General features: G+C 38.2%; 1 pseudogene across 1 annotated transcript in view; it reads right to left on the reverse strand.

Moving 5' to 3' along the window:
• Positions 1-403: 403 nt before the first annotated feature.
• Positions 404-25,671, reverse strand: part of LOC149249552 (very-long-chain aldehyde decarbonylase GL1-1-like) — a 129,590-nt pseudogene continuing 104,322 nt past the window's right edge. Inside the window, exons 10-11 of the transcript XR_016266786.1 lie at positions 1,034-1,207; positions 404-867 (exon numbers count right to left, since the gene is read on the reverse strand). The product of XR_016266786.1 is annotated as a very-long-chain aldehyde decarbonylase GL1-1-like (transcript). The remainder of the gene's footprint in view (positions 868-1,033; positions 1,208-25,671) is intronic.

A 25,671-nucleotide genomic window follows, 5' to 3' on the forward strand; every position in this document is an offset into this window, starting at 1 on the left:
TAACAAAAAAAATTATTTCAATATCTATAATATATATATATATATATAATCCTTATTCAATAAAAGAACAATATGTGATTCCTAAAGTGGATAAATAATATTTTAATAAATAAATAAAATTTCAATATTAGTTTTATATAAAATATTTCAAAATTAAAAAAACAAAAAGTGAAAAATTCCATATATATAAATATATACTAACTGTTTTTATTTATATGGATAAAAGAGTTATAATTAAAATCTCTCCCTCCCATGTTTCTTAAAATAGTTTGGTATTTGCATTTCTAAAAACATAGCTAGCATAGATAAGACCTGCACTCTCGTCGTGGAAGGCTGAGATCCTATCTGATTTTAAGATTGATTATTTGGAACATGCTCCCAATCACGAGTGGGACCATGCATATAGTAGGAAACAATTCTTATGACTTTTATTAAAATAATTAAAGTACGAAACAGTTTTTATAACTTTTATCATTCATGGCTAATTGCATGTTAAAAATCAAACTGAATCATTGAGAGTAATACATTAGAATAGGTGGGCAGTCTAGTACGAAATAAACAGCTTGGATAAGTCTAGATAGCTTCAGTGGATTAATTACTTGACGAGCAAGTGGGCATTGAAATAGATACTGAAAATCTGAAACTATCAAACCAACCTTCCATTCCATAGAAAGAGAAACGAGAAAATCAAAAGTGAATTTTGCTGCTCCGTGAAGGAGGTCTGAATCCATGTTTCATTGCTGCGTCCCATACAGTATCAAGACGATCTACATCGATTGCCCCAACTTCATGATGCTCATAGCCTTCAAGGACATGTATCACCCCTCCTGCATGGCATGCGTGTACTACTCTTCTTGGCATAGTATACTGCAAAAAAACTCGCATGCAAAGCAATTTCAGTCAGAAAACTGCAGTGCATTTTGAAGAGAACTGATTTGCACCCGAACCCTACACTCGAGGCAAACATGCATGCAGTAATAAACCCTGATACGATATTTTGAAAGCGAATATTCTAAAACAGAAATCTTCATACCTCACAACTATTAACGCCTTTCGCAGTGTCTGGTAATTTAAGTGCCGATGAATCTCCATACTTGCAATCTTTCCTGAATTCAATAATCTTTGGAAGAGTAAACTGGTAGAAGTGAGTTCCTGAAGGTGCCCACATTTGTTCTTTGTAACCTGCCCATTTGCCTATGATCCATGTCTGCACAACATTATTTATCACAACTGTATTGTTATCCAATCTTGTGATATATGGGTGGGAAGTTTAATAACGAGTTGTCTTTAGCGAGGTTTTTTGAAAGTTTTTCTGGTGGGTTTTTCGGGTTTAATTTTTTTAAAATCTGGTAGGAATTTATTGAAATCAAAGGTTTGATAGGTAACCCCTGCATAATCGAAGTGCCCTAGGGATTGTTCAGGGCGCTGAATCCATATATACAGTAAAAAAAAACCAGTTTAAATAACACAAATCAAGATTTCAACTCAAATTTTTCTGCCGCCGAAAAATCCAAAAAATAACACCAAAAACAACTCAGTTTAATAATATCTATATATGCCATCTACAAATTAGCCATGCATACCGGCCATTTCTATTTGATAAAATTTGTAGTTAGCAAGCAGTCAGCTTTATGATATTGGTTTATTATGGCTTTTACGTACCAGAGATCAGCTACATTTTTGTTTGTATTTTTATGATCCATTCCTCCTCTTTATTGATTGAGGCACATATATTTTTATGATCCATTCCTCCTCTTTATTGATTGAGGCACATATCTTGTAGAGCCATTATGGCGGAGAAAGCAAAACGTGGGTTTTTGTTTTCTATTGTTTTCTCAAATCAGGAGAATCAGTAGACCTGCCCTGTTACAAGGAAATATGGTGTTGACCTGTCTCCAAAGAAACATGGTGTTAAGTTGGAGGGACTGCCATGCATGGCCCCAATATTGGTCAACAAATGCTTTCCATTGCAAGATGTTCCATTGCAAGATGTCCACCATTCGGTGTATCCCAATGGGCGAGAAAGCAAACAAGTTAATCACTAAATGTGAACAAGGTCCGTAAGAGCTACCCCATCCTATTAGGGTCAAGTCCTGGTTGGGTTCTAGTAAACCCAGTCCCTGTTTTGCTTTCTGGCATATAGGATTTGCTACGAATTGAACTCTACAAAACTGATCAAACGTACTGAAAATAAGTTGTATCTTCTCAGTATGGACTGCATAGTGTGTGTTTAGTCTATCAGATATACGGATCACTTTGTATTTTTAAATATTCACTTAGCAGGTCACCCAGAATATAAAGTTTGTTACACTCAAGGACACAGTGAAGCGATATAATAAAAAACAATTTTTATTTTAATTGAATTAATTTTAAAAATTACTTTCTACCTTAGAGACATCTTCAAAATTTCTTGGTATGCAATTTTATTGTGTCTTGTTAACGTAGAATCCAGCAGGACCTAAAGCAAAGTCCCACTAGGCAAATCTAGACCTTATGGCAACAAGAGTTCAGCCATCGTTGTCACCTCAATGACCTTTCTCCAGTGGTTTAGTGGTGAAATAAATCATACAAGGCAGGTTTCCCTGAAGGTCACCTAAAGATATTCAACAAGTCTTTAAGGTGATGCAAGGTCTTATGATAGGGGAAAAGAAACTGGCAGACCCTAGAAGTCTAAGATAATCTTTGCCAGGGTTCAAGTATCCTTTCCCAAGACCTCTTAGATAGATTAATGTACTATTATAAGTTAGGGTTTGAAAGATATTCAATGATATGACATACAATGTCATATGGAAACAAGAAGAAATAGCCTTCAAGTATAAGTCAATAAAGAGGCTATCGATTAGGTAAAAAAGTTTTAGGATAGGCAAGTGAGTTTTTATGGCTGAAACATGCATAAAACAACAATAAGAAAGATGACATCAGCCCTAATTATAGGGTTTTACCACACAATTAATGCTAGATTTTGTCTTTTTAAGTTATTAAATGCAATCCCTATTAAGAGGGAAATAACACATCAAATAAAATTGCTATTAAACACAATTTCAAGAAAAATCCTAACTCTAATCTTAACCCTAACCCTAAATACCTAGAAATTATAGAGAAGAGAGAAAATATGTATAGAGAAGAGGTTGATCAACACCTACTAGATTATCCCCCACCGCAGGTGATAATTCATGCCACCTAAGTTAATCGTGCGCACTACTCTTGGATTTGACAACCATCTAGCTCTCGTGAATCCCACAGTGGGTGTCGAAAATAGCAACAAGAAATGATAAAAATAGAATCCAAAAATTCCAATTTTAATTTGCCCTTAAATTAAAATTGTGAATTAAAATCAAATTTAGTCTCACCAGCTGCTGGAAATAATTAATTAATTCATTATGGATTAATTAGTTGGAGAAATTCAAGTTAGAAGTCTTTCTGAAGTCATGCAAGAGTTATCCCTTAAATTAAAGAGATTATCCCTTAATTAAGGAGATAAGGTTTTGTTATATTTGAGTTGTAATTAGTTAGCTCAGTTTACTGAGTTAAATCCACTTAAATTAATTCCAAACTATTTCAGGAACTAATTGTGAGTTATCAGTCAGTTGATGCATGCATGCAATCACCCAGTGTACTCCAGATAACTGAAGATTCCCTCATCAGAAACTCATGGATGTCTATTCTGAGAAAGACCCAGTTGAGCTAAATGTCAAGAACAGAGTACTATCAGTTGCATGTGTTTTCCTATAAAGGAAACTCATGCATGCAGTCAAGGTAAAGTTCCTTGAGGATTGCGCAGTTCTGACAATGTGTTAGAGCAGTGTTCCACTAGGTGAAGGAGATCATCCCAGAGGAACTGCGCAAGGAAATAGGAGCTTGGATGGTAGAGGAGAAGGCTTGTGAGAAGCCAAGTTTGCCTGTGAGCATCCAAGGGGATTGTATTGAGAGCTGGCTAGTTATGAGAGCTAAGGCTTTGCATAATTCTAATATATTTCCACCTTGTATGATAATACAGATAGTGGGATTTTTAGCAGAGGCTTTCTCCAAAGTATTTTCATGTGTATTGATTCTTCTTCTTCTGATTATGTGTTCAGCTCTGATTCAGCTTGATCTTTAAGCTTCCGCAAAGCAAATTGATAGTAGAAGTAGAGTATAGTATTCTGCTTTGGTATATTGCATTATCAGGTTAATCTACAGTCAAATTTTCTACATGGCCTTAGAGGTAGATTTGTAGAGAATTTGCAGAATTTCTACAGTGGGTTGGCACATATGGCTTCAATACATAGCAATGGGCATACTCTCTTTGCTCACATCTTGGTACAAGCTCCCCCTCGTAACACACAGAGTAATCATGGTGGTTCATTATTATTAGAATGGGTATTCAAGGAGGTGGCGTATGGGTAGCTTCATAGCCAACCCGCCCACTTGTTTTGCTCTATTTACAAGCTAGGAGCGTTATCAGGTATATTCAATTCTCTGCTCTGCAATGTTTGCATCTTCTTCCCACCATGCCCACATTCCTATTCATTTCTCTCCATTCGATGGTTGGTCCTTTCGTTGGTCTACACTGGTCCTCGCATTGATGGAGTAGCAATGTTGCAGTCGTCCTCTGCACCATTCCTACTCCTCTGAAAGTATGGGGTTTGTGGGTACTGTCTTGGCCTCTATGTTGCATGGTAATGGTGCGCTTCTCACAAAGGATGCTTGGCTTCCTCTTGATGAGCAGACAACGTTGAATGTCCTTTATCTCACAAGCGACTCTCAGATGGTTTACCAATGGCTCCCGCAGGGTAGGTCTGGTATGATCACTTTCTGTATGCTAAGCTCGGCTCTACGTATAGAGATAATTACCCGTCTCCCCCCTGTATCCACTGACAATTCCAATTCTCAACGGGGGCTCTGTCACTCCTGGAATTGGAATCTCAAAATGGTGAACTCGACCCAGTTGATTATGGTCATTACAAGCATCCTTTCGAAGTTTCTTGAAATTCATGGTTCCTGACAAGGAATTCTCCTTCTTGTACGCATGGCTTGCCTGGATCATGCTACGCTGCTTTTGAGGAGGTGTAGACGGGGTGAATTGGTGGGGGCTTTCAATTGCTAACAGTGCTTTGCAACAACTCTGTGGCGAAAGATATGCTCCTGCAAGGTTCTATATAGGCTTTTCTTAGCATGCTTAGTGGATGGAAGGCTCTTCTTACGGTCCTTCATTTTTGTTGACTACTTATTCTCATAGATATGTCCCTTGGTCAAATGGTAACATGGAGGAAGTGCGATTCCATTGAAGATGGCTTTGATCCATTGGCTCGCACTGCAACCAAATCAACTTAGTAGTGTCTCTCCTCACCAGTGGCTCTCTGCGTAGCACTTACAGGTCTTTGCAAAGCTTCTTTTTTTGTCTTAACTGTGATGGGTAGCTCATTTTTGTCTCAGATGAGTCACACTTCCTTTGTCAAGCAGAGCTCCCACAATTTTTCTCTCATGTCTATGTATGCACTCAAATATTATGTCTTATTTTTGTCGTCCAAACTGCTGAAAAGAGACATTTGCAATCTTAAGATTCTTTGTCTGTACTATTGGTCTGGTTTCCCAGTGGGCATACCAATAGAACAACATAATATCTCATGTAACACTCTATTGCAGTAATAAATAGGCGAGATTTAAAGAAAAAAAACACCTACTAGACTAGTGCCTTGATCTAATTGAGCAATGGAGTCTTTTAGGGAAATTTATATGAGGACGACGTTGATGAAGAGGGTGAGAGAGCAAAATTATCTATTTAGAAACCCTAGTGACTTCCTTAGATGATAGATTTTAAGTTCAAAAGATGCATATATCAAAGCTATCATGAAGGATTCAAGGAAAACAATTTCACATACCATGAAGAATCAAGATTTCAAGAAAATAATTACAATTTTAACATGGCACACATAGAAACCCTAATTCACATAATATAACACGGAAAAATGGAGGAAAAATGAACGATAAACTTACAACATTCCACAAAAATCTCTTCTATCAATCCTAAAGAAGTATCCTCATGCAAAACTCCTCAATAGGCAATTCGCTCCATATAATTACACTACAAACAAGTAGAAAAACAATAATAGCTAGTGCACACTTCCAAAGAGAGAATGTGATGATGAATAAGTGAGTGAGACTCTCCTGGATTTATATGAGGGTAACCAAGTCTCACTTCACTAATTTTAAAGCAAAATCCTGTAGAGTCCAAGAACTGCTTTATCTTGACATCCTTTTTGTTCATGTTTACCTCCTTTTTTCTATCGCTATCATCCAAATAAATGCAATAAACATAAGGTTTTGATAAGGTAAACATTTATATGTCCTCATTTTCATATTTTTTCAATATGCCTTATTGTTTTATTAAATTTTACATGCAGCTACAAAATTGACATGATTCTACAACTAATCCACAGATCTACAACTACTTCCATTGTTGACAGGGTTCGAGTGCGCCAACTCAGCAAAGGAGTATATGGGTAGATAGGGAATGATCCTCTAATGGATTTCTTCTTGTTTACTCGAGCTAATTCATCAGGATATCCGCACTACAACACAGTCAACCATGACAGTCAACCGCAAGATAGCGTGCTAGAACAGAGTCCGAGTTTCAAGAGATATTATCGATTTGCTTTTTCAATAGAAAATCGACAAATAAGCGATATGATTTAGTTTAATAAGGATTGTAGCGAAGTCCTGTAGGCTTGAATTTCTCATATTGTTAATTAAAACTCTATAAAAACAATGGCAGCTCTAAGTAACGGGTGCACCACAGTATGTAATTTTGAAGCATCCCATAGAAACTCTTTTCCGTTTAATGCAAAGATCTTGGTTCATATATTTTATGTGCTGTTGATTTAAGGCGACTGACTACCTCATGGAGGGTCCCTGCACGTGGATCAGGTTTTGATTCACTGCAAATAGATTATCTTTTGTTTCATAGATTTAATTCATGGATGTCCTGTTTTCATGTTTTTAAGATACAGTTCAATGAAGTTCACGACTAGGTTCACTTAATTGATCTCTGTATCATTAATTTCGTTTGCTTCATACCTAGCATAAACTCAGTTATTTCGTTTGATTTATACCTAGCATAACTCAGTAATTTTGTTTCATTCATAGCTTAGTTATTTCATAGCTTAGTAATCTTGTTTCTGTTTTGCTTTTGCATTGAATAAAGTTGCAGTAGATAAGAGTAACAGTCTTTCTCAACATCTGAACTCAAGCATATTTCATTTTCCAAGTTGATAAAATAAGATTTTCTTTATGTCATTTCATACTTTCATAATTAGCCTTGTTTAGCTACAACATAGAAGTCCAAAAACAATTGATAAGTTGAAAAGAAGATTTAACTTAACACATTCATTAAAAAGAGTTAAAATCAATATCCAACCATTCTAAAAGCTCAATTCAATCAAAACTAATTCTAGAAATATCATTTAGAGTAATCTATTAACAAATCTTAGAAATAACATGCTAGTATAGATAATAACATCGTCTCAACACTGATTCTAGAATTCGACGTTAATTTAGATAACAATAACATAATCACTTTAACGACATAAACAACTTCTAGCACATACAGTGCACTTGCACTTCATTAATTTACCTGCCCTGGTCGATAATTTATGCTTACAATTTAAGAACATTAAATTGACTAAACATTTTGGCATCGTTGCCAGGTAAGTGCAAATAAAAGTTAAAAAAAAACCATCAAATAAAAACATGATATGTGTAGGGAAAGAGACTCTAGAGGTAGATTTGTAGGATGAGGAAGAAGCTTAATTCCCACAAATCCGCTCACTCCACCACGACTTCGAAGTTCCACACCACCCACTCAAACTCGAATTCCATTCATAGGCCAACAAAGACTTCCTAGAGTCTTAAGATCAAAAATCCAATCCAGAACTTCACCTACTTCATCTACTGAAGCTATAATAGAAGAAAATCCTACATCCCCAACTACAGGAGTAGTTTTTCTATCTTCCACTGGTGAACAAATTCTAGGAGAAGAATTAGAAATTCCCAGTGAAGAAGAGGAACAAGAAACTCATTTTGATTATCCATTGATAGAGGAACCAAAAGAATTAGAAGATAATTACATTAGTTCTGAAAAATTTATCATGGCTAAAGAAGGTAAAGGAGAGGTACACAATGTCAATGGTGAGAAAAATAGGATCGGAAGAGGTAGAGGTAGAGGAGGAGGTGGAGATAGAGGCAAAGGAGGGGGTAGAGGTAGAGGAAATGGAGACACCTAGCCCCAGTAAGGGAAGGAATTCTTACGCTGTAATGAAGACACTTAGCCGCAGTCATGAAAGACATTCATATGCTGTAATGGGAGACAATCATACGCTGTAATAAAGACTCTTTATACGCAGTTATGAAGACATCTAAACACAGCATGGAGACTCTATATGTTCATGGAAACACTTGTACATACGCAACAATATATACGCACCACAGTTAGCCGCAAGTATAAAGAGAAACCACTGTCAAGACTTATAGCCGCAGAGAACCACTATCATGAAAAGGAGCCGCAGTCATCTCCGCATGAAGCTAAGCCGTAGTAAAGGGTTTGACTGCACCTCGCTTTAGGTGTCAGGCCAGGGTAACTCCACATTGAACAGAAGAAAACTGAGATGATATTTCATTAAGAGAACTATTGTTTATATACAAGAAGGAGACGGAACAGTTCATCTTCTTGATGACTGTTCACGTTCCAGTTCACCCATCCGTTGAGGATTAGGTGTCAACATTCCCCCCCTTAATCTGAAGGGATGTTGGTGAGTCCAAGCATTGTTCTGAATCTTTCAAGCTTTTCTCTTCCAAGCGCTTTGGTGAAGATGTCTGCAATTTGCTCGTTTGTGGAACAATGACGGAGATGGATTGTTTTGGCCTCAACATGATGTCGGATCAGATGATATTTAGTATTGATGTGCTTAGTACGATCATGGAACTTTGGGTTCTTGGCCAACTTTATTGCAGAGGTGTTATCAATCATGAGTGGAGTTGATTGTGTTTGTTTTACCTGCAAGTCTTCAAGAATTTTCCTGAGCCACACAATTTCTTTCGTTGCTTCAGCTGCTGCCACGTATTCTACTTCTGTTGTGGAATCTGCTAGTACTGATTGTTTGCGTGATCTCCAGGAGACAGCTCCTGATCCAAGACTCATAGCATATACTGAAGTAGATACCCCAGTTTCTTTGTCTCCATCGAAGTCTGAATCAGAGTATCCAATCAAGTTGAAGTCGTCCACCTGTGTATACTTGATTCCAAGGTCTTGAGTGCCCTTCAAGTACCTTAGAACTCTTTTTGCAGTAGACCAATGTCCCTCACAAGGCTTTTGCATAAACCTGGAGAGGATTCCAACGGCAAATGAAATGTCTGGTCTGGTAGTAGTGAGGTAGATGAGACTTCCTATAAGCTGTCTATACTTTGTTGCATCCTCAAATTCCTTTCCTTCAATAGATGTGAGCTTCAAGTTTTGTTCCATTGGAGTAGAAAGAGGATTGCACTCTGTCATGCCAAATCTGTTTAACAAATCTCCAATGTATTTCTTTTGAGAAAGAAATATGGATTTTGGATGTTGGGTTACTTCAATGCCAAGATAGTAATGAACATAGCCCAAATCAGTCATTTCAAAACTTTTTCCTAATTCTTTCTTTATGGATGCAATATAGCTTTCATTGTTCCCTGTCATTAAAAGATCATCTACATATACCACAAGATATACAACTGTTTTGCCAACTTTCTTGACAAATAAAGTTGCATCATCAAGATCAAAATGTTTGAAGTTGAGTTTCAGAAGATGCTCAATTAGTTTTTCATACCAGGCTCGTGGTGCTTGTTTGAGGCCATACAAGGACTTCACAAGTTTGCATACTTTGTGTTCATGTCCTTTCACAGCAAATCCTTCAGGCTGGGACATAAAAACATTCTCTTTTAGATCTCCATTCAAGAATGCAGTTTTTACATCCATTTGATGGACTTTCCAACTGTTCTGAGCAGCTAGTGCAAAGAGTGTCCGGATGGTTGCCCATTTTGCTGTGGGGGCAAAAGTTTCCTCATAATCGACCCCTTCCTTCTGTGCAAAACCTTTTGCCACAAGCCTAGCTTTGTGCTTGTCAAGTGAGCCATCAGCTTTGTACTTGTTCTTGTAGACCCACTTGCAGCCAATTGGTTTGGTTCCAAATAGAGGATCAACCAGCTTCCAAGTGCCATTCTTTATGAGGGCATCATACTCCTTCTGCATTGCTTCTTTCCATTCATCATGAGAAGCAGCTTCTTTGAAGGAAGTTGGTTCAAAATCTGTAGACAAGTTCAATTCACAATCATAAGTAACATCCATATCAACAGGTAAATTAGAGTTATCTACATCACCTCCATCTTGTCGGTTTGTATTTCTGGTTCCTGTTTTTCCAATTTCATCAGGATGAACACTTTCAAGTGTCTTTGTCAGCCACTTTGGGGGACCTTTCTGAGATGGTCCAGGCTGCTCTGTTGATTGAGTTGGGTCTGAATCAAGATTGAGTCTCCCAATTCTATCAATTACATCACTTAAAGCATCATCCGTTGTTGGAGTGTCATGCAGGGGAGATTGTTCTTCAGAAGAAGATTCCACATGTTGATCTAGTATAGGAATCCCCCCTTCAAGATGTGGAATCTGATTATCAAACTCTTGAAATGATTTTGGTTTTGCGAATCTATCCAAGCGATCAAGTTGCCGCTCAACAACACTGTCAGATTTGGATGATTCGAGAAAAATGACATCTCTAGATAAAACAAACTTTTTATTTACTTCATCATAGAGGCGGTATGCTTTAGATGTGTTTGAATACCCCAGGAAGATACACTTACGACTTCTAGCACCAAGTTTGTTTCTATGTACCTTTGGTATTAAAGCATAACAGGTGGAACCAAAGATCATGAGATGTTTTACCGAAGGAACATGTCCATACCACAATTCATAAGGAGTCTTGTTTCTTATAGCACTAGATGGACATCTATTCTTTATATATGCAGCACATAGAACAGCATCAGCCCAAAACATTGTCTTTACATTTTTGAAGAAAAGCATGGATCGTACCATATTCAAAATTGTTCTATTCATTCTTTCAGCTACACCATTCTGTTGAGGATTATAAGGCACAGTTGTTTGATGTTTAATCCCATGTTGGCGAAGATAGTGTTCAAATTCATTTGATGTATATTCTTTTCCATTATCAGTGCGAATAGACCCAATATGAGATTGTGCATCATTTTCAATCCATTTATGAAAATTCTTGAATGTTTGAAAAGCATCAGATTTGTTCTTCAATAAATAAACCCAACACATTCTGGTGTAATCATCAATAAATGTCATGATATATTTATTTCCATTTGCAGAAGGAACAGGCATTGGACCACATAAATCTGAATGAATGAGTTCAAGCTTCCTATGTGCTCTTGAATGTGAATCATGAAAAGATTGTTTGCTATGCTTTCCTAGAATGCAAGCATCACATTGCTTATGTTTTCTAGGAATTGTAGGCAAACCAGCAACACCATTTTTCTTCAACAAGCGGAGACTATCATAGTTTAAATGTCCAAATCTAGCATGCCATAATAAACTTGACGGAAGTGTACCTTCTTCATGATGAGAAATATATGAGAAATGTTGTGCATGAGCAGAGGTTCCTTGCAGTTTAATAAGTCTTTCTTCTTCTATACCCCTCATGACAAGTGAGTGGTCAGATGCCTTTCTTACCTCAAGCTTTCCATCAAACATATGAATGGAGTGACCTTGCTGGCGGATGTGAACCAGGGACAGCAAGTTTCTCTTGAGCTGTGGGAGATATAGAACATGATCCAGAAGAAAGTCTGGAAGACCAGGCAGCTTAAGCCTGATTGTGCCAAGCCCTGATGGCTTGATTTTTGACTGATCTGCAAAGTATACTGCTCCATCAACATTATCAGTGAAATCTTCAAAAAATTCTTTCCTATGAGTCATATGACAGGTTGCTCCTGAATCAAGCAACCAGTCATTTTTCGAAGAAGCAAGTGAAGCATTAAACAAATCTTCATTTACTCCAATGTTACATTGTGCCTCAATATAGTGAGCGGATTCAGGTGCTTTACCTTTGTCTGTGTCATCAGTTTTACCTTTTTGCTGATTTCTTCTCTACTCAATTTTGTCCCATGGTAGCTTGCATGTAGAAGCATCATGTGATCCATTTCGTTTGCAGCGAATGCAATGCAGATCTGCTTTTTCTGCTTGAGAATGTCTCCCCCCCTGCCTCTGAAGTATCTTCCTCTTCCTCTTCGTCCACCTCTTCCTCCTGTAGAATCTTAAGCAGGATGTTTTTCTTTATGAGCAAGGCAAACAGTCTCTTCAGAAGATTCAGGGACTGTTTTCTTTCCAAAGGCTTTCTCTCTTTCAGCAAACTTTTTCACAAGAGAGTCAAAGGTTATATCTTTAAGATTTCCATTTGCTTGTAATGACTCAAGATAATTGGAGTAGGTAGGATAGAGTGCTTTGAGAAAGGCAATAAGAGAGATATCCAGCTCAACCTTAGTGGATTTAATATCATGCATTATAGACTTTATTTCAGATGCAAGAGCAAGAGGATCATTATTTTTCAGTTCAAGAGTGAAGAGTTTAATCATGAGCTGAACAACTTCAAGTGCAGAATGTGTATCATAGAGTTCTTTCAGCTTTTGTAAAGCTTCAAAGGCAGTGGAATAGGATGAAATATGACGACTTACTTCTTCATTTACAGATACTGCGATCAATGCATAGGCTTTGCTGTTCTTGTTTTCCCAAATGACAAGTTCTTTATCTGATGTAGGCTGCACAGGGTCTTTGTCTTCTTCTCCGACACACACTCCTTTCCACAACTCATTGTAGATGAGGGTGTGTTTTACCATCCGAGACCATTCTGAATAGTTCTCCTTGCCAGTGAGAACTATTCCTACCATAGAAATGATTGAATGCATTCTGTAAAAAAATATCTCTGCTAAAAAAAAAACTTTTGTTGATAAAAAACTTCTGCTGAAAAAAAAAATCCTTATGCCACAGCCTTATGCACTTTATTTTCTTCTAACGTTTGCATCAGCATTTCTTATATCAGCATTTCTTATATCACTGCAATATTACTATGTTTTGAGAAAAAAAAAAAACTCTCAAGGATCACTTCAATATATATCAATATATCAAATATATATGTAATGCTGGAAACACCGCAATATTTTGAACGCTTTGAATCATATAAACTGCGTATATCATGAATTTAACAAACTGCTCAACGATATATAGAAACCGCCATACTGAAGTTTTTAAAAAATTTACTGCATAATACCAACGCCCTTGCAGTCTTTGTAATACCCAGCGTTACTGGCAACTGTTGCGTTCTGCGAAAATGTCTTTGATTGTTCGGCGGTGGTATCCAATGCTTTTAATGACTTGGAACGCCGATCCTGGGACATCCCACTCTACCGTCAGCTTCAGAGCTTGAGATCCTGGGACATTTTGTCGCATTGGAATTTTCTGTATGAAGAGACCCGAGTTTGTAACATGGGGATTTATGACAAGCAGTGGTCGTGGGTTCGTGCCCCACGGTGGGCGCCAATTTTCAGAGCAGTTTCGATGGAGGCCGTGGCGACTCAGAAAACATCCGACGGTTTTCCAAATGATTTATATAGGAGGATATCCAGGCTTGGAGATCCAAAGCGCAGTGCAGTGGATGAGTTGAGTATGGAAAGCAGCGCAATTGTTCTGCAATGCAGGTTGAGGCCGAGAAGCTACAAACGCAGTCCTTAGTTGAAGCCAGCAGTCATGGAGAGCGGTAAGTTTTGAAAACCATGTAGTAATGCCAAATCAGAAGGCTTATGCTAAATGAGCGGAAGCAGAGCGGAGCATGCGGATATGATGATATCTACGCAGCTGGGTATGTGGCGTGCTATGAATTGCAAAATCCGATTCAGTTTGGTGCATTCAGGCAAACGTTACATGCATCTCTGGGCAGCGACAGAGGCAGAGTAGTGTCAGGCAAAAGTTTCAGGCAGATGCGTTGGCCAGGCAAACGTTCAGGCAGGCAATCAATGCGCAGAGAGACAGAGGACAAAAGCAGAAATGAAGGAGTTACGGCTATTTTAAGAACCTGGAACCTGTGCTCTGATACCATGTCAGGCCAGGGTAACTCCACATTGAACAGAAGAAAACTGAGATGATATTTCATTAAGAGAACTATTGTTTATATACAAGAAGGAGACGGAACAGTTCATCTTCTTGATGACTGTTCACGTTCCAGTTCACCCATCCGTTGAGGATTAGGTGTCAACATTAGGAACCACCATCAACTCAGGTGCTTGAGGAACAATAGCCTCAACATATAAATATGTATCTCGGTGTTTTCATTCCTTATGCAATCACAGTGAGGAGAACTTGGATTAATGAATTACTGGAAGTATAGGTACAAGGAGAAGCAGTGATGAAGGTTTCAAGAAATGTTATATTGTATTGAAACCTTGGTGGCATACCTGTAACAGCGATATCACAATAAACAGCTGTGATAAAACTATTCTCTCTACTGAATGAAGATTATGCTAGAATTCAGTCTTGGCATAACGAAATAGATTTTGATGATGGTCAAGAGATCCTTGGTATACCTGTAAAAGGACTCAGTCTCGACATCATGAAAATGATGAGAATGAATAGTTATGGTGTATAATCCTCTCATCAAGGCAGTGATGTATGATGATGAATGAAACAGTGGGCATGATAAATAATGAGCAGCATGATGATGTGAGTAGGAGTAGCTCAGTGATCAAGGTTCGACACATGTGACAGTACAGCGTGGTGTCACACAGTTATGTGCAGCAAATGGACAAAAGGCAGCACTATGATAGGTGAAGGAGTCACCTTAGAGAATCAGTTGAAGCAATATGTCTTCCATTGATCTCATGCGATATCAAAAGTCAAAATATTGACTTTGTTGTAAATGTACTATCTCTCTCTCTTTCTCTGTTGAACTTTGAAGAACATAAAAGAAGAATTGATGAAGGGTTTCCCCACATTGGGGTTTATCCCTGGCTAGCGCCACATCTTGTGTCCTCTTGTCTTGGCTTGTCTTTTGCGATTTATATTTATGTTCTATCTGTAGTTTACTTTAACGCTGATGTGATTGCTAACTGTGAAAATTTAAATAAATTGCTCTAGCATAGACCATACCTAAAATTAACATGGTATCAGAGCTGAGGTGAAGACAATGCCCAAGCAAGAGAGAAGGAAGCAATCACCGAAGACAATTGGGACAGGACAAAAGGATCAATGAGTTCCACACCTCTCTTCTAAATTCACCAAGGGTGAAGTTGAAGCACAGAATATTATCAGAATGGCGTAGCGGAAGTTTCTGATGGCTTACCTAAGATCACTTCATTGGGAAGTTCGGATCTAAGTGTGGAGGGAAAGGCATATGCCTTGGTTGCTATAAGTTCGGCCATTATGCGAAGGAGTGTCTGAATGGCACAGACACATCTCTTGATAAAGATAACAATCATGCCAGGGACATCTTCAATGATCAAAGGAATGACAGGTAATGCAGGTCATCAAGGAAATGGTCGACTCTTCAAAGAAAGCAAGGAACCCCAGGTATGAAGAATCAAATGTTGTTTTTGATAAGATAAAGAAGCATTATCTTTTATTGGCCCTCTCCTTCAGATGCTTTGAGAATCTGGCTTATTGATTGTAGTGCTTCAAGGCACTTCATCGGATAGAAGGGTGCACTCTCTAATTTGGTAGAGATGGAAACAATCGTGGGATTATACTTGGAGCTGATGCCACCTATCCCGGAAAGGGTGTAGGGAATCTTACCCCTCAATTGAATGAGGGTAACTCGATTTATCTACAAAATCTCTTTTATGTACCTGATCACAAGAAGAACCTGGTGTCCATTTCAGCGATGGAAGTCAAAGGTTACAGGGTGGCACTCATCGATGGAAAGGTACGTGTTTGAAAATAGATTTTTCAAAGATGTTTTTCATTTCAGGGTTGTATCAAGTTATAAGAAGTCCATTGGGGACCATGTCCATTGACACATAGCACCGGAGGTCTGTGAGTTAGATGGTGACAGGGAAGCCTGAATTCAAAAAGAGCATGAAAGTACATGTCTGAGATCTACCGAAGGAAATTATTACAAGAGGACCATTCCCCTCATGTAGCAGGTCCACAGGTGTGGAAAAACCCGAGGAGTTTGAGATTCATGATCAAGAATCTCATGTATGTAGGTGAAAGAAAGCCCTCTATGGATTGAAGCAAAACACCCCAGGCATGGTATGAGAGGATTGATCGCTGTCTAATGAAGCTGAGATTCACTAGGAGTGAAACCAATCCAAACCATTACTCGAACGTTGTGGATGATAAACCTCTTATATCGGCACCTTATGAGGACAACCTATTTCTGACAGCTGCAGACCCTCTCATTTGCAGAAGTAAAAGGGAGTTGAATTCCGGATGTGGAATGGTGAACTGTGTTGTCGCACAGATTGTCACGACAACGCTCAGACCGGGGGCTGTGACTCTGATCCCCGATCTCTCTGTTTAAGCCTGTCTCAAGCGGCTAAGGGGGGTAGACCCTATAGGGAAATGGATGACCAACTGTGAACCAGTTGGGTTGGGAGACACGAAGGAACAAGCACTAAAATGATTTTATTAAATTTACAAACCAGTGCCTTATAGAGTTAATGGCTGAATGAAAATGCTGCGGAAAGATGAACTCATTAACAATCATTTACCATCAGATAACTCAAGTAATGCAAAATATTCGATAGATGCACAATGCTTTAATAGTGATCCAGCGACTAAAATTCAATAACGATATTCCAGCAATTAAAATTTCGAAAGATAAATGCTTTAAACAACCACGTAAAATGCTAACCAGAGATCACATTCATGTAGTTAATCTTCAGATGAACATTAAAGCATGTTAAACATTAATTCCCACATCAAAAATTTAGCCTCAGCAGAAACCTAAGAAATTCCCGAGCCAAGGCAAAAAATTTCCCAAAATATTTTTATGTTTTTCAGATAAAGCGAACTAAAGACTAAATAAATGAGACTTTTAAATCTAAAATCTAAATGATATTACATCAAAATCTAAACTATAAGGAAATTTTTTTATTTTTTATTTTTTTAAATAAAACTAAATTCTTTTAATTTAAATTCTAAATGTCAAAACTAAAACCAAAATTTAAATCTAAACTAAAATCTAAAGTCTAACAAAAAAAAAAGTTTTAAATTTAACTAAATTATGCCTTTTATGATTTTTTTTTTGAATTTTTACATTTTTAAATTTTATTATTATTATTATTTTTTCTTATTTTATTTTTATAAAGTAAAATAAAACTAACCTCTAAAAATAAAACTCAAATTTATTCTAAACTAAACTAAATAAAATAACTTAAATCTTAAACCTAACTCTAAGACTAAAATAAAAATTTATTAAATCTAAAATCAGAAAATAATTAAAATCCTAAAAAAAAAAAATCTTTTTAAACTATTTTTTTTAATAAAATAAAATAAATTTTAATTAAACTATAACAAAAACAAAATCTAAATATTTTAATCTAAGACCAAACACTAAATAAAAGTTAAAAAAAAAAAAACTAACATATGGATATAAACTAAATGAAAAGCATATGGAACACGTTAAAACTAAAAAAAAATCGAATGGCTAAAACAGAAGAGGTTAAACTATACTTCACCAATACAACCCTTTAAAAAAAAAATCGAACTGGTATTCGTTCTGCAGGCTTGCCGGCGGCAGCTAAGGAAATCGATCAAGGCAAATGGAGGAGATCGCAGCTCGATGATGGACGCAGAGGATGTAGCAGCAGCATGGAAGAAGAGAGGCCCACGCAGGTTTGCAGGTGGCTCGTATATACCAAAAGAAACGTGTTAACCCTTGAAATCGAACAGCAGGAGAGAACGAGGCGGCGGCAGAGATCAGCAATGATGCGTTTGGCAAGGGTGCAGCGAGATGAGGCTGTATGAGGACGCGAAGAAGGCTGCAAGTTGAGCAGCAATGATGAATGCAGGAAAAATGAACGCATAAGAAATCCAGTGTATAATGAAACTCAACGCAAAACCCTGGCCCGTAAAAATTAAAACGTAGTCTTGTCTTTGCAGGTTCGTGACGGCGGAGAAGGGAACGCTTGCAGGATTGGTAGCTCGAGAAAAAAAAAATGAGTGCGTGAGGATGACTGAAAGACTACGTGCGAAAGCAATGGACGCAGAGAGAGGGATGACGCTTCGAGCAAAAGGAGCTGTGGATTAGTAAGATTGAACGAGAGTTGCTGGAGGAAGTGTGGAAAAAGACGCAGGTTGAGAAGGGCCTCAAAAAAGAATACGGCTGCAACTTTTCTTTGAAATGCGGATTATCAATGAGGAGCGATTTGATCAACTGAATGGGCAGCGTTGGAGTTTGATGGGGAGCACATAAAAATAAACTTCCTGCAAATAATGAAACCCCAGATCTGAAAACCACTGATATTTGAAACCCTTGAACAACCCAAACAGAGACCCTACAAAAATTGGATTTCTTCTCAGACCTGCAACCTGCAAAATGGAAAACAAAAAACCCAGAAAATAATATGTGCATAAAAACAAAACTAAAACCCTAGATCAGCTAAATAATTACAATATTTACAGATTAACGACTCTTAAACAACAAAATGTGTCGATAATCACAGTAATATTATCAGAATTTAATTTTAATGTAAGATGCTTCAGAAAACCTTGCATGCATTCATAAAAAATATTTCGAATGATAAGCCCGGGATCAAGAACTGGCTGGGCTCTTTCAGAAAACACAACCCGGGAGTTGGCTAGTTCAGCCGAGAACTTCCCCTAACGCCCGGTAAACTCAAAACTAAGATTTCCTGCACAGCTTAAAATCAACCATTAACATAGAGGGAAAAAACGATAGTGAAACCCAGATCAAATGGAGATACCTGCCACTATATTTCAGAATCTAAACTATCATTCAAACCCCAAAGATCAGACAAGATACTTGTGCCTAGATCAATCTTCATCAAGCTAAAATCAATGGCTGAAAATAAAATTATACAGAAACATAAATCATCTTATAGCACTTTCAGAAGAGTAAAACCAGCAAGATTTTTAACCCCAAAGTCTTCTTAATTGCACAAAAAATGACTACAAGAGAGCTTCTTCAACACAAGATTCACAGATCGAATCTCCCTCTCAAATGACCCCTAGCACCCTATTTAAAGGAAAAATTCCCAACGGCTAGTTCGAGTGATCCACGTCAAAATGATATCGACCGTCGATGAGGATCAAGACATCTCTTAATCTCATCCATCGAATTTTTTAATGCATTCAAAATTGAAATTCTGCATTTATTTACTCAAAAATATTATTTTATTATTTTTAAGGTTTTTAATTTATTTTTTTATTTTTTTATTTTTATTTAAATTTTTTTATTTTTTTTTTTTTATTTTTAATTTATTTTTAAATGGATCCTCGAACTTAGCCTTTGGAAAAATCACCTAGGACCTAGGACTTAGGACTTATGAGGGGATTAAAACATTTTCTAACCCTCAAGACACTTTACATCATGACATTTACAACTTTATATCTCAAGGGGGAAAACCCATTTGACATAGACCCTCATAAACCACCCAGTTCTGCAACACAACTATAATCTAGCAGATTAACACACTAGGATTCTCCTAAGATTCTAATGACAAAATCCATTCCGGCTTTGGGGTTATGCTGAAGGAAAACTCTGCCGATCATGGACTGGTGAGACGAAAAACCTTTCGGAACGTAGATTATCACTAGAAAGTTAGGTCCACCTAGGCAATTTACATACATGACTCATATTTGCTGAAATTATTTACAATTTACACATGCAGACTGGGTTTACAACATAATATGATCAAGTCGACGATGACTGTCGAATGGCACGGACATGTCGATCAAGCGCTATCCCTTTTTGCGAAGAAAAGGGGGTGTACTACTGGGAAGTTGACACGTAGTGGTCAACAAACTGCAAGCTCGTGACTACCTCGAGGATCTTATTTTTTAGAAGTTACATGGTAGTGATGTCGAATCAGATTTGGGAAATGCCTCTGAGTCTCATAAACTCATTCGCATTAATGTTCTTGGTGAACTTCCCTCCGGACATATGTTATGCAGGTGAGCTCATATTTGGTTGAGCCTCATTGGATTGGTGCCAAGAATCTTTTGAGATATCTTCGGGGCAGAACCTCTCATGGATTGAGATACACTGCCAGAAATATGAAACTGCATGATTATTCGAACACTAACTGGGCAGGCAGTGTGGAGGATCACTAGAGCACTTCTCAGTGCTAGTTCTCTTTGGATTCTACTTCGATATCATGGATGAGCATTAAGCAGAAGTCGGTTGTTATAAGCACGCCGAGACCGGATACATAATTACGAGTATGATCTCGTATGAAGCTGCCTGGTTGAGGAAGCTCTTCAATGAGTTGTTTGTACACATGATGAATACCACTGTGATTCTCTGTGACAACTAGAGGTAGGATTTGATTACTGAAGAATCTCGTATTCAATGATTGCTCCAGCAGATAGACATCAGATACTACCTTATCTGGGATATGGTAAGTCGATGAGCGAAGAAGCTCCAGATGATGTACAGGTCGCTACACTTTGTCTAAGCCCCGAGGGGGAAAGATCAAATCTGTGATTTTCCCGAACGACTTGGAGTCGTCAAGAGACCCTTGTAAAAGGGTCCTTCATGTTGCATACATTGAGCTTTGGGAGCTCTGGGAGCTTGGGGTTCTTACTGGAGCAACATATGACCATAGGGTGACTCACCCTCCCCTGGTGGTGCGCGCTGAATAGGAGGATTAGTTCTCCTGTGGGCGTGGATGATTTTTTCTCCATGGCAATTGTGGACAGTATGATTTGTAGGAATTTACAGGGTAAGTTCCTCAGAAAGAACACCAAAAGGACACCGCTCACAACCAGATCTCAAATCAATACACCAGTATTTTTGACGTGGTTAAAACCCTCAAAGTGCAAGGAGGGAAACAGTCCACGGCCTGTCCCAACATGGGTACTACAGGCAATTTATTAATCAAAGAATGAAAATTTACATAAGCTTCTCTCATGCACGGATTACACGAACAAAGACCCTCCATGCGCTTTAAATAGAACTCATGGACCAATCGGGTGTCAAGCCACGGATCAAGTGTCGGTAATACCGAGGAGAGAATGAACCGTCGGATCACTACATATCGTGACCGTCGGATTGTAAGTTACAAAATGTACAACGGTAAAGAAACACACTTTACCTAACTCTACACTAGACCAAGTTGAACTTAACTATATCCTATGTGTCGGAATATCCTAACATCCCCCCTTAAGAACAACTTGGGATAGGATTGAAGGATTTACAAATATGACACAATAGGAGAAGGAAGGAGGCACTAGAGCCTATCCCCCCTTAGTGACAACTTCCTGAACTCCAAGCCTATATCGAAGTTTAGTGAACTTCGTCTCTGTGAGAGCCTTTGTGAAGATGTCTGCAACCTGATCATCTGTTGGACAATATTGCACTTCAAGAACATGGTCATGAATGAGCTTTCTGATGAAGTGCATGTGTAGTTCAATGTGTTTGCTGCGTTGATGCTGGACTGGATCTTTGCATAGCTGAATGGCACTTTGATTATCACACCAAAGTGTGGTTGGATGTTGCTGCTCAAAGCCAAACTCTGATAGGATCTGACGAAGCCACAAGGCTTCCTTACTAGCTTCCACGACACCACGATACTCTGCTTTTGCTGACGAAAGAGAAATGGCAGCCTGTTTCTTACAAGCCCATGTAATAGGTCCTGAACCAAGAGTGAAGACATAACCGGCAGTAGACTTCCGATCATCAGGGTCACCAGCCCAATCAGAATCAGTGAAACCAACTAATAGAGGAGCTGCTTTGGCACTGTAATGAATCCCAAACTGAACTGTACCTCGAACATAACGAAGTATTCTTTTAGCTGCTTTCCAATGACTTTCACGGGGGTTTTGCATAAAACGAGCAACAAGGCCAACAGCAAAGGAAAGATCAGGACGAGTATGGGTTAAATACAAGAGTTTTCCTACAAGTTGACGGTATAAGGTAGCATCAACTTCAGGAGAAGTACAAGAGACTGAAAGTTTGACTCCAGACTGAAAGGGAGAAGGGGCTGGCTTACAGTCTTCCATGTGAAAATGACGAAGAATATCACAAGCATACTTGGACTGGGAAAGGAAAATACCCTCCGTGGATTGCAAGACTTGAAGACCGAGAAAATAGTGTAAGTGTCCTAAGTCTGTCATTTCAAATTTCTTTTTAAGGCTGGTTTTCACATGGTTTATAAGGTTGGGATCACTACCAGTAAGAATAAGATCATCAACATAAAGAACAAGGATGATAAGAGAGTTGCCCACTTTCTTGGTGTAGACAGTATTGTCAGAATGACACCTAGAAAAGCCAGATTCTAAAAGAAAGCTATCCATTTTGGCATACCAAGCCCGAGGAGCTTGCTTGAGGCCATAAAGGGATTTCTTAAGTCGACAAACAAGGCTGGAGTCTGTTTGTATGAAGCCAATGGGTTGTTCCATATAGATTTCTTCCTGCAAGTCCCCATGCAAGAAGGCAGATTTAACATCCATCTGATGGACTTCCCATTTTAAAGAGGCAGCAAGGGAAAGAACAAGGCGGATAGAGTTCATTTTGGCAACAGGGGAGAAGGTTTCAGTGTAGTCAATGCCTTCAACCTGTGAAAAGCCCTTAGCAACGAGACGAGCTTTATGTTTATCAACTTTCCCATCTGGTCCATACTTGGTTCTGTAAACCCATTTACATCTAACAAGTTTGCGTCCCTTTGGTAGAGGAACAAGATCCCATGTATCATTTGTCATCAATGAATGATATTCTTCATTCATAGCTGCTTCCCAATGTGGATGGCCTGAAGCTTCTGCAAAAGTGTCAGGATCATGATTTACTGGAGCTTGAGCCAGTAAAGAAGAGGCTCTTTCAAACTGAGAGCGTGTACGTCGCTGATCTGTAGGATCACCGGCAAGATCACCTGCTGCATCCCGAGTAGCACGGACCCATCTTGGAAGTTGAGGATCCTGAGAAGGTGGGGGAGGATTATCATCCTCGCTTTCATCATCTGAAGAAGAAATGTTTTCAAAAGTAGAAGAGATAGGAAGAGGTGGCACATCCGCCGGACTAGGCTCGCAGGCCGATTTATTTTCATCAAATTTTACATCTCTTCTAATGATAACATTTTTGGACTTAAATGGAATAAGTCTATAACCTTTTACATCTTCAGAATATCCAACAAAAGTACATTTCTCACTCTTAGGTTCTAAAGCTTTATGCTTTTCATCTGGAATATGGGCCCATGCTTCACTTCCAAACACACGAAAGTGACTTACATCTGGTTTAATGGAACTCCAAGCTTCTTCTGGAGTGATATTCTCTAGAACCTTAGTAGGAGTGCGATTGATTATATAATTTGCACAATTAATTGCTTCGGCCCAAAAACTAAGACTGAGTCCTTTAGATTGCAGCATACAATTAGCCATTTCCTTTAAGGTGCGATTTTTCCTTTCAGCTACACCATTTTGTTGTGGAGTGTATGGAACAGTATGTTGCATTTGAATTCCATTTTCGGTGCAAAAGTTGATGAATGTGTTTTTAACATATTCTCCACCATTATCAGTTCTTAGCTTAAGAATTTGATGTCCAGATTGTTTTTCAACAAAGGCTTTGAAGGCCAAAAATGTGTTAAATACTTCGCTCTTGAGTTTTAAGAAGTATACCCAAGTGCGTCTGGAGAAATCATCAATGAAAGTTAAGAAGTACTTGCAGCCAGAGAATGAAGCAATAGGAAGAGGACCACATAAATCACTGTGCACAAGCTGTAAAGGGGCTGAGGCGTGCCAAGAGGCACGTTTGTCAAAATTGTCCCGATGATGTTTTCCGAGTACACATTCGGAACAAACACCATCTCTGCAAGATACCATAGGAAGACCTGTCACCATATTTTCTTTACATAGATGCTGAAGGGAGCGATAGTTTAAGTGACCAAATCGATCATGCCAAAGTTTGCTCACTTCATCATAATGAGCAACAAATACTGAGGGAAGATTTGATGACCCAAAGTTGTGAAACTTATACAACCTTGTGGAATCATCAGCAAGACCAGTAGCTAGAATCTGTTTAGGATCTTTTAGATCCTTGATTACAACATCATGAGGTGAAAAGTCAACAATTTTACCTTCACCTGAATGAGTTATCTGATAGACAGATAGAAGGTTGCAGGATAAGGTTGGAACACATAATACATCATTAAACTGACCATTGTCTAGATGAACAGTTCCAGTCCCTACAACATTAAGAGATCTATCATCACCAACATATATATTTTTGGTGTTACAATCATTTAAAGAAGAAAACATGGCTTGGTTTTTGGCCATGTGATAAGAGGCTCCAGAATCAATGAGCCACTCATGAGAATGAGAAGAAGAAGAAGATACATTTAATGCATAACCAGACTGAGATGATTGACAACGACATGCAGAAAGTGCCATTCCGGAAGTTGAAGTTGAAGTAGGCTCCACATGGATGTTATGTTTCTTCATTGCGGCTTCCAAGGCTTCCATCTTCTTAAAGCATTTAGATTCTAAGTGGCCATCTCGATTACAAAAGTTACAATGTCTATCAGTCTTCTTCCATTTGTTTTTATTGGTCTTATCATTTTGCTGAAATGATCTTTCATTTTGAGGCTGAGTTGGTTTAGGACCATTCTTTTGAGGATATGACTTCTTAGGATTCTTTGAATTTGGTTGCTGCTGGGCGGCTAACGCTTTCGTGGAAGAGTTTCCAAGATTAAGAAGACCAAGGTGTAAGAGTTTTTCTTGTTCTCTTATTAAGGAATCACAAAAGGAGTCAAAAGAAGGGGCCTTGTAGTATTTTCCTTGACAAATGAAAGCTTCCCTTGTAGAATGGAAAGTGGAAACAAATACAAAGTAGGCTGGTCCCAACTTAGTAAAGATGGAATAAATAAGGTTACCATCTTCTTTCTTAACTTTAACACCTTCCAAGAGATATCTAAGGGTCTTGAATTTGGACAAGAAATCTTCAATGCAAGAAAAATTATTAGGATCCAAAGTAAGCAACTCATTTTCAAGTTGATGGGCTCTAATTTCATTTTTAATCCCAAAAACTTTAGCGAGTTTTTCTAATGCTTCATGAGGAGTCTCAAGGTCTGCAATGTGGAATCTAAGATCAGGAGAAATAGACATCCCTATCAAACCACGTGCTTGATCTTGTCTATTTTCCCATTTTGCAACCTTGTCTTCATCTTTTGGTTTCTTCTCTTGGTCTGTGGCTATTCTGAAGAGACCTTTACTTCTAAGTAAATCTTCCATGTAGGCTACCCATTGGAAGTAGTTAGTGCTGTCAAGAATGACTTGGCATGGACTTTCCATTTTTTTAAAAACTGAAGCTGAAGATGCTAAAAGTAAGTGTTCCAATGGATAGATCTCGAAAAATAGGCGGTTTAAAAAAAAACGGCTCTGAAAAAGGCTTCCGGATGAAGAAGTTATGGCTTTTTGAAAAAAAAATTGTTGAA

Source organism: Pinus tabuliformis, chromosome 7 (assembly GCF_031772625.1).
Source record: "Pinus tabuliformis cultivar Carrire ecotype Pingquan chromosome 7, CPIR1, whole genome shotgun sequence".
Classification (NCBI taxonomy): Eukaryota; Viridiplantae; Streptophyta; class Pinopsida; order Pinales; family Pinaceae; genus Pinus; species Pinus tabuliformis.